Source organism: Vipera ursinii, assembly GCF_947247035.1.
Source record: "Vipera ursinii genome assembly, chromosome: 3".
NCBI lineage: Eukaryota > Metazoa > Chordata > Lepidosauria > Squamata > Viperidae > Vipera > Vipera ursinii.
In genome coordinates, this window is record NC_139516.1 from 151,656,436 (window position 1) to 151,667,463 (window position 11,028).

Sequence of the window (11,028 nt, forward strand, 5' to 3'; positions counted from 1 at the left end):
CACCTCTACAATGTATGACAAAGGCCCCGTTTTGTCAACCACCACCCCCTGAATCCACAGATGCCCCGGCCCATAGTTCCTAGCCCAAACCATTTTGCCAATGTTTAGTTCCCTGGTGGGTTTTGATTGTTCTGTCTCTGAGGCCACTCTGTTGTGATGGAGTCTGTCCAACTTAGTGATAAGCTGTCTTCCCCAACATAGTTCTGCAGGACTCTTGCCAGTAGTTGTGCATGGTGTGGTGTGGTGTGTCAGAAGGAATTGAGCCAACCTTTGGTGCCAGTCTCCACTGATGATGCGTCTCAACGCATCCTTAGTCGTTCTCACCATGTGTTCTGCTTGTCCATTGGACAATGGGTGGAACGGTGCAGATGTGACGTGCTTAATCAAGTTGGCCCTGGTGAAAGCCTGGAAATCAGCAGATGTGAATTGTGGGTCGTTATCTGAGACTAACACATCAGGCAGGCCATGCGTGGCAAATAGTCCCCTGAGCACCTGGAAAGTCTTTGCTGTGGTCATACTCGCAACCGGGACTACCTCTAGCCATTTGGAATAGCTATCTACCACCACCAAAAACAGTTGTCCTTGAAATGGTCCAGTGTAATCGATGTGTACCCTTGACCAGGGAGTGTGTGTTACTTCCCACTTGTGTATAGGGACGTGCGGTTGCTCTGGCCTGGACCTTTGGCAAATGTAGCACCCTGTTACTTGTTCCTCTATAGGGCCACCACATGTAAATCTGTGCTAACGCCTTCATCCTGACTATGCCTGGATGACCTTCGTGTAGTGACTGCAAAACCTTCTCCCTCAATTTCTCTGGAATAATGACCCTGCTACCCCACAATAGGCATCCCTTATGAGAAGACAACTCATGTCTCCTCATGAAGTATGCCTGGAACTCCGGACCTGGACTCTTCTCTTGCCACCGAGACTACCCACGTTAAGATCCTGCTCAGGACCCTGTCTGCTGTGGTACCGGCAGCAATGTCCTTAGCCTGGAGAGGGCACTCTGGTAGATCTTGGATAGCCAGTATTTGTTCAGCTGGTGCCGGATCAGGCTCGGTCATGATTAAAGGTAACCTACTTAATGCATCTGCGTGGCCCATATCCTTTCCTGGTTTGTGAACCAGTTTGCATGTGTACACAGATAGAAATATGGACCACCTTAGCATCCTCGGGGATAGAATTTGTGGTATTTGTTTATCTGTCGTGAACAGCCCCAACAGAGGTTTGTGATCCGTGAAAATAGTGAATTCCCTGCCATACAGGTAGTCATGAAATTTCTTGACTCCCGATACTATTGCCAGGGCCTCCTTATCTATTTGAGCGTAATTTCTTTCCGCCCTGGACAGTGTTCGGGAGTAATAAGCAATAGGCCTCTGCTCCCCATTTTTCTCTATGTGACTCAGAACAGCGCCCACGCCATAAGGGGATGCATCACATGCGATGCAGATGGGCTTATTTTCTATAAAATGTGCGACAGTTGAATTACTGGACAAAAGTTGTTTTAAATTTTTGAAACTGTGTTCATGGACTGTGGTCCAATTCCATGGGGTTTTCTTGTCTAACAATCTGTGTAAAGGCTCAGTAATTGCTGCTTTGTGGGGCAAGAAAGCATGATAAAAATTAAGTAATCCCAGAAAAGCTTGCAATTCAGCCTTGTCTTTAGGGGTAGGAGCCATTTTAATTGCTCTTACCTTATTATAAGTTGGGTGAATTCCTTTGGCATCAATTCTGAACCCTAAGAATTCAGTGGATGCCACTCCAATGCTGCACTTTCCCTTTTTTAGTTTATTTATTTATTTATTTATTTATTTATTTAGTTACATTTATATACCGCCCTATTCCCTGAGGACTCAGGGCGGTTTACAGGGAATTAAAAAATCCACCATACAAAAGTTAAAAAACCAAATTGAGCCCTGCAGAGCGGAATCTGTTTAAAACAGCCTGAAGCCTGTCAGCCAAAATCTCCTCAGACTCCCCAGCAATCAGGACATCATCAAAGTAAGGGCATACTCCAGGTATGCCCTTCAGAGTCTTTTCCATCACCTCTTGAAAAATTCCAGGAGCTACAGAGACACCGAACTGCAAACAGTTAACTCTGAAAGCCCCTCTCTGTGTTACAATTGTCTAAGTGTCAGCTGTCTCCCTGGTAATCAGGACCTGCTGGTACGCTTGTGCAAGATCTAACTTGGCAAAGATGGCGCCGCCCTGGATTGCAGAGAGGATGTGCTGGACTGTCGGGACCAGGTAAGCATGCGGATTTAAGGCCCGGTTCACCGTAGCCTTATAATCTGCACAAATTCTAACCTCCTCGTTAGCCTTTAATGGGGTAACTATGAGGGTCTCCCAATCTCCCCCCTCCACGGGCTCTAACACCCCTTGTTTAACTAACTTATCCAATTAGCTCTCAATCTTATGCTTGAGCATGAATGGAACTCTACGGGGCTTAATTCGTACCGGCAGCACATTTGGGTTTAGCTTAAATTTAATGGGGGGCTCTGTGTATTTGTCAAGTTTGCCATTGAAGACGTCTGCATATGCTTTGCAGACAGATTTGAGGCTTTTTGGCTGGGTATTATGGATCCCTGAGATCCCTATGCCCAAAGCCTCAAACCAATTCAGCCCCACTAAACTAGTCCTCTGTCCCTCGGTTACTAGTACTTCCAAAGGACCCTTGAATTCCTTAAACCCCACTAACATGGTGGCCTCCCCTTGATTTCAATAGGGGCGTGCTGGAAATCGGACAACTGTATGCTGGTGGGTTTCAATGGAACCCACTGCTTGCTCCGGCTGCAAACCCCTTTAAAAGTCTCATAAGAAATTATTGAGACTGCGGAACCGGAGTCGAGCTCCATCCTGCAAGGTACACCTTGCAGATGGACCTCTGGTTTAATTTTTGGGGTGAGCAGACGGTGGATTTCCGTGTGAGACACAGTCCTCCTGCTCTCACAAAAATTAGGAGGTGTGCGCTGGGGGGGCTCAGTACCTTTTAGCGCTGCATCCAAAGATTGAAGTTCATGCAGGCTGTCCTGGTTGCGATTCTGTCAGACGGCTTGGATGTGTCCTGTCTTGCTGCAGGAACGACACTTCGCAGTTTGGAACTTGCTCTTGGGTGATTCCCTCTGCAGCTGGCACATTTTTGGATGTTTTCTCTGCAGCTGCTGCAGCTGTAGCCGGTGCATTTGTTGGCCATTGTGGTCTTCCACTGGCTTCCATCATTGTTGCGCCACGTTAGGTGTTTCCCTAGCCTTTGAAGTACGGCATCACTTTCTTCCTCCTCGACCGCTTCCCTGCTTCCGCCGTATGCAGCGCTCTCCTGGTGGACTGTACCTTCTGAGCTGCTGCTGGGTCATGTGGGCTGGTCTGAGCTGCTGGATGCCTCATGGGCCATTACCTCATCCAGGAGCTCTTGCAGACTCATGGATGGTTTTGCAAGTATTTTTTGATGCAGCCGGTTGTCCCTTAGTCCTAACACGATCTGGTCGCGTATTCTGTCTTCAAGATCGGGGAACTTACAAAGACGGGCAGCTTGTCTCATGGCTGCAATGTATTTAGCCATCACTTCGCCCAGTAACAGCATCCACTGGGTGAAATGGAATCGCCAGAACATTTCAGACCTCTTTGGCATAAAATGCCCACTAAGTTTGTCCATGAGGTTCTTGTATGAAACGGATGTGATGTGTGCCAGTGAACACAACCCGACAGCCACATCGTATACGTCTGGTCCACTGAGGCACAGCAAGGCTGCCGCTTTAAACCGGTCTTCCATGATCCAGTTAACCAGTAGGTACACTTCAACCTGTCCCAGATGCGACTCCCAGCGTTCGGGCTGGCTGACGTCGAATTCACGGATCTGGCCAGGTTTTGCCATGCTGTGTCCGATCCAGCAGATACTGCTTCGTTAGAATGGATTTAGGGAGAGGTATCTCTTCCCTCGGTCCCTAGTGACTTCAGCTAGTGCATCAGCTAGTGATTTCAGCTCTGAATGAAGCAGCATCCCACCCTCGTTGCCACTATTGTGTCATGGGTTCTGGACCACATGGACCACATGTGTTGTGATTCAGTGTCAGCCTGTGGGTTCGGCAGTTGAATCGGACAATTCTGAGGAGGAGGAGGAGGAGGAGGAGGAGGGGATTGGAGAGCCTGCAGAGGACAGTTCTGAGGCATCGCAGAGCTCTCAGCCAGGCCCCTCCCATCTGGTTCCTCCTCAGAGCCAGCTGTGTGAGCCTGACAGCTTGGACGAAGACGACCCACAGCTGGCCTTGTTCAAGGATGCCCGAAGCAGGGGGCAGACAAGCAGGAGTAAACAAAGGAAGGCAATGGGGCACCTCAGGAGGAGGCAAAGAGAAGCCACGCCTTGAAACTGTTTAAAAGGGGAATGTGTGGGAGGTGCTGGTTGCTGAAGGCAACCGTTTGAACAGCTTCTGATTTAGTCGTGGTTCGTATTTGTTTTGCTCTGTTTGCTCTGTTTTGGATCTGTTTTGTGTAAATAAATTTGGTGGGCTTACTTCCAGCCTATTGACTTTTGAAAAGGGGTTGTCCCTGACGTTTCTGCAGGGCCGGTAGTAGGCTGGAACAGAACAGCATGGAAGATGCCAGGCAGATGAGTGCAGCATGTCAGCTCTTTATTTGTAGTCAGACTGAACTGGAACAATAGGGCAGACTGACCCCTTATATACCTGGCCAGGTACACCCAAGGCCAATCCCTTTATCTGAATTTCCCGCCGTCCGCGGGCCAACCAATCCTGTCACAGTACAGCGCCACCTGATGGTGTCAGTGGCTGCTGCTATCATGATCACCCATCTATATACATAACAACGTCTGTCTGTAGGCCAAGGCCTACTTCCCAGACACTCAGCCAAGGGCCTCCCAAGGGTTTTTTTTAAGGAGGCTCCAGAAAACATAAAAAGATAAGAGACCATTACAGGCTCCAAAAAGTATGACCTACTGGCAGAAAAGCAGAAGGTTGCCATGGCAGGTAGCCTTTGTGACTCACATTGTATCACATTGCATCACATCATCCTGGCTCCTCTGCAACAAAACATAAAGTTCAGTTGGTTGCTGCTGGCCTTGGGGCTGAGAGAAGAGCAGGCTGAGTCCTGCAAGTCCTTTGGGTGGCTGGATGAGAAAGTAAGCCTTGGCCTATAGGCTTGTAACTGTCCTCTCTGTGCAGTTGCTTCGGCTGACTGCCTTTAGTCTCCCTTGTGTGGTTAAATGGCCACTTGGAAGCAGGCTGAGGCCTGCAGAACTCCCAAGGAGCAGGGGAAGGTAGGCCTTGGCCTACAGGCTGCAACTGCCCTCCCCGTGCCTTCACTTCTGTTTACCGGCTTTAGGCTCCCTTGCATGGTTGTATAGCCAGTTGGGAGCAGGCCAAGGCCTGGGAGAAACCCAAGGGCCTGGGGGTTGAAAGTAGGCCTTGGCTACAGACTGTAATTGCCCTTTGTGTGGTACGTAGCTTTGCAGACTTGTGTCAGAAGGAAAGGAGCTGTAGAAATCAGCTGAAGGCAGACCAGATTTTGGAAAGGAGGTCTCTTTATGTAGTTGCCAGAAACTTCAGTGGCAGCGGGATGTTTCTGGGGTGGCTGACAAAATGGAGTTGAGAGTGGATGGGTTTTTATACCTTCTTTGGGGTGCCTGTTCCTGTTCAATGTACTTTTGACCTGTGCCTTTTTGGTACTCTAATTATTCTTGCCTGACTCTCATTGTGGCTTGGAGGTCATGTCCTGTCCTTGAAGCTGGGTGGTGGGGGTGGGGGTGTTTAGATTTTAGGAGTCTTGGTTTTTCTAATCTCATCAGCTCCAGCCTTCATGGCCCCATTCTTCCTGAATGGATTACCAAATCTGCATTTCTAAAAGCTGGCCTCCTCAGTTTCTGCCTAAGATTTTTCTCCATTTCTCCTTCAGGAGACTGTTGGAAGTTGGTACCCACCCAGCCCCCAGAGAAGGAAATGTTTGGGAGAATATTAAAAAAGGCAGAATATTATATTTCCCCAAAGGAATAATGAAAAAAATTCTTAAAAGGTTTTTCTGCCCAAGTTTACCCAGGCAGAAACTTTTAGAAATGCAGGTTTGGGGCCACCTATTCATAAGCAAAATGCCTTCAGCCCCAGCCCTAGAGAAGGTTTGAGCTGATAGGATTAGAAAAACAAAGACTCCCAATGACAGAACATCTAGGACATAATAGGATTAACTCACCATCATCAGAATATCAAAAGCTCAAGTCAAAGTACATGACACAGGAACAGGAAATACAAAGCCACAGGAACAGGAAGAACCTCAGATACAAAGCCCAAAGAAGGTATAAAAGCCTACTATCCCAACTCCATTTTGTCAGCCACCCCAGAATCGTACTGTGTCACTGAAGTTAGTCTGGCAACTAAATAAACTGAACCTTCTTTCCTAAGTAGTCACCATTTTGCTTATTCCCAGCTTGGACTGGACCCTGATGATTTTTTTTCAACAAGGGAAATACAGTATAATCTGGCTCTTCAATATTCCCCAAAATATTTCATTTTCTTGGGGGGGGGGTGTTTGCTGACTTCAAGGTACTAGTAATGGTGTTTAAAGCCCTACATGGCAGGGGTCCGGAGTACCTTAGGGAACACCTGCTGCCCGGCATCAACCTCCCTTCGCCCTGTGCGTTCCCACAGAGAGGGCCTCCTCAGGGTGCCACCGATCAGAGAATGTCGATTGGTGGCCCCCAGGGGGAGATCCTTCTCTGTGGGCACCCCGGAGCTATGGAATCAGCTACCGGTTGAGCTCCGGATGGCGCCCGATCTTCGCTCCTTTCGCCGCGATCTAAAAACATTTTTATTCGAACAAGCCGGCCTGGCCTGAGGGGGGATTGGCGGGGTTTTTACTGTTGTTTTATTGGGGTTTTAATATTGTATTGATTGTTTTTTAGTGGGCATGTATTTAATCCTTTTTTAATTTTTGTAACTCGGTATTTTTATTCTTGCCCTGTTCACCGCCCTGAGTCCTTCGGGAGAAGGGCGGTATAGAAATATTATTAAATAAATAAATAAATAAATAAATAAATAAATAAATAAATAAATAAATACACTGGCTTTAAGCTTGGCTGAGTGGCTGTGTTGAAAGCAGGCCAAGGCCTGCAGGGGCAGAACAAGTGGAGGGCGCTGCAGTGTCCCAGCGGTCATAAGGATGAACAATAGCAGGGGCAGTAACTTTGAAACTGGATCATAAGTACCTTTGGGGCGGGGGGGGGGAAACTGTTCAGAATTTTGAGTGGTTGCCTAGCGACCGATTGTAAATTGAGGACCACCTGTAATTATTGTGGGATCTTTTCGTTTTAAAATCTGTCCTGTTCTATAGCTATGCAGACAGATCATACATTATATGGAAAACTTTTGAAAGAGGCTTTGAATGAGCTATGCAGTCTCTTGCATCTACAGTTGCCATACTAGATGTCTAATTTTGATGTGCATTCTTGCTACAAGCCCAACTCTCCTTACTTCTCTTAAAAATCAGAGTTCTGCTTTTGGATGTAGCGTTCGATACTGTGCTATTTTCATTAATGTGTGTTCTCAAGAAAACTCTATGTAAAATAATATTAATAGAATAGCTTTACCTTGGAAATGAAGGAGGCTGTGTTGTAGTTTGCACCTTCTTTGTTTTTAAAGCAGTGCTTTGAGCGGCAGCCAGAAATACATAAAAAACAACAAAATGCTACAATATTTTGATTGTGACATACCGTACTTGGTTGTGTATATGCTTGCATTGCAAGAAAATATTATTGGTATTAATTGAAATACTTGTCTAGAGAGGTGCCAACAAGAGTACTGCTAAACATCTGCCACCTAATAATAATAACTCGGTCATGTGGAACACTCTAATTACTGGTATTATCTGTTAAAAGGGACAGCTAGTGGTAACAATAATCTGATTGGGAACAGAAAGTTCCTGTTGCATAGCGAAACCTTTAATGGGGTGTTATTTTCTAATTGTATGGTGGAATATAGCTTTGATGTCCCCCCCGCCTTTTTTTGTCTTAAGAGACATTAATAGATAATCCATTGCCATCATTTTTCAGCCATTAGCTGGATCTATATTTCTTTCTTTTTTTTACTAATTGCAAGAGAAAAGATGGGTTGCAGCGCAGGCTGTTTGGAAATAGGAAAGAAGAAGCTGGTTACATTGATAAATATTGGTAGAAAAGAGAGAGAAGTCAATGGTGGTGGATAGCAGAACTGACTCAGCCCAGTATAGGTGTTAACTGTCAGTGTCTTAAAAATAAAAATTTAGAAGATGGGGGAAATATGGTAACTATAGGATTCAGATGTTATCCATCAAAGTGAGTTTAGTTTAACTGATGGTTCAGGATAGCCTTACGTGCTAGTTGTTAGCCTGATAAAAGAAAAATACCAGCCTAATTTAATGGACATGCTAATGCAAGAAGTAATACTGTGCAGAGTAGTACTGTGCAGAGTAGCTCAGTGGGTTAGGACGCTGAGCTTGTTGATCAGAAGGTCAGCAGTTTGGCGGGTTGAATCCCGAGTGCCGCGTAACAGAGTGAGCGCCTGTTAGTTGTCCCAGCTTCTGCCAACCTATCAGTTCGAAAGCACGTAAAAATGCAAATTGAAAAATAGGGACCACTACGGTGGGAAGGTAACAGCGTTCCGTGCGCCTTTGGCGTCTAATAATGCCGGCCACATGACCACGGAGACGTCCTCGGACAAACGCTGGCTCTTCAGCTTTGAAACGGAGATGAGCACCGGCCCCTAGAGCCTTGGTGGAGCAGTGGGCTAATGCCTCCTTAAGTAGCACCAGCTGCCTGCAATTAGTGCAGGTTTACATCCCACCAGGCTCCAGGTTGACTCAGCCTTCCATCCTTCTGAGGTAGGTAAAATGAGGACCCAGATTGTTGGTGGCAATAAGCTGACTTTGTAATAATGCCGCTTGGGGGGGAAGCCCTAATAAGCAGGCATATACATAGAATGAAAGCTATTGCTAAGCACATTGGTTTGTGCTTAAATTGTAAGCCGCCCTGAGTCTTCAGAGAAGGGCGGGATATAAATGGGATTAAAATAAAAAAATAAAATAAAAAATAGAGACAGAAACAACTAGCACACATGTGTGGGGGAACCTTTACCTTTACCTTAATGCAAGAAGTACTACTGTGCAGAGTGGCCAAAAGGGCAGAGATGGCCGGGGGATAGGCAGATGGGGAGAATTCAAGAGAAGGCAGTCCTTTGCCTTATCAAGGCTTGGGGCTGGGGAGTCCTTACCTAACAGTTGGTGGCATATAGTTAATGATGGCAACTGGGCTTGCTGGAATTTCTGTCATTAAGCTATGCAGTCACATGATGTCATGCTTTATTTATTTTTATTTATTTATTTTAATTCCATTTATATCCCGCCCTTCTCCGAAGACTCAGGGCGGCTTACAAGCTTAGCAGTAGCCTTCATTCTATGTATATGCCTGCTTATTAGGGCTTTCACACACACCCCAAGCGGCATTATTACAAAGTCAGCTTAATTGCCCCCAACAATCTGGGTCCTCATTTTACCTACCTCGGAAGGATGGAAGGCTGAGTCAACCTTGAGCCTGGTGGGATGCGAACCTGCAATAATTGCAGGCAGCTGGTGTTGCTTAAGGAGGCATTAGCCCACTGCTCCACCAAGGCTCTTATGACTTCATGTCTTAGCAACAGAAATTCTGATTCCAGTTAACGATATTTACCAAGGATATCTGTATTAGAAAAGCCAGAATCAGGACCATAATGTCCCCACTATGCGCATGGCAGAAGGCAAGAATGTAATTTGGTAATATTCTCCTGTGAATCTGGTCACTCAGTATATAATATAACTATATCCTTTATAATATAAATATATTAATAGTATATTTAGAATAGAATACACCTGGAAGAGACCTTGGAGGTCTTTTAGTCCAGCCCCCTGTTCAAGCAGGAGAACCTATACCATCACAGACAGGTGAATGTCTAGTCTCTTCTTAAAAATCTCCAGTGATGGAGCACCCATGATTTCTGGGGGTAAGCTGTTCCACTGGTTGATTGTCCTCACTGTCAGGAAGTTTCTCCTTAATTCCAGGTTGCTTCTCTATTTGATCAGTTTCCAAACATTTGTTTCCCTTTCACATGATTTGGGCTTATTCTAGATCAGGGGTGTCAAACTGCCAGCCTGCGGGCCAGACGCATCACCAGGAAATGGCACCCATCCCATTGCCGGCAATGGGGGAAAAGCTCGGATACGTCACGCAACATCACATGATGTTGCGAGTTTGACATGCCTGTTCTAGATCATCCTGCAAGTAAAACTATTGAGAGAGCACAACTACCAAATATGATATCATAATTGAATAAAAGGAAAACACCTGGAGAAAGGAGGAAGGAATATTCCATAACATTATACTATCATTACAAATGCTGGCAGTAGCAACATTGATATTTACAGGTAGTCCTCCACTTATAACCATAATTGAGCCCAGAATTTTGGTCATATATCAATGTGATCATAAGTCATCACCATATATATATAAATAAATCACCATATATATATATAAATAAATATATATTAAATAAATAAATAAATATATTATTATTATTATTATTATTATTATTATTATTATTATTATTATTATTATTATTATTATTATTATTATTATTATTATTATTTGACTGGACTCGATTTTACAGCTGTTTCTATGATGATTGTTAAATGAGTCACTATGGTTGTTAAACAAACCAGGTGGCCATAAATTCAAATCCAGCTTACCCATTGGGTGTGTTTTGCTGTTTTTTGCCAGACAGTGGGGAAAAACTCCACAAACAGATAACATGTGACTACGAGATGCCGCAACCAATCATAAATGTGAGCCAATTTCCAAGCGCCCAAAATAGGATCTCTTGACCCCAGAGGTAGTATAACAGTCATAACTGGGAGGATGGGTCAAAACATGTTTTTAGTCTGTTGTAACTTTGAATGGTTGTTAAGCAAACAGTTGTAAGTCAAGGACTGCTATATTAGTGGTAACTTGAGTCTTGTTTACAT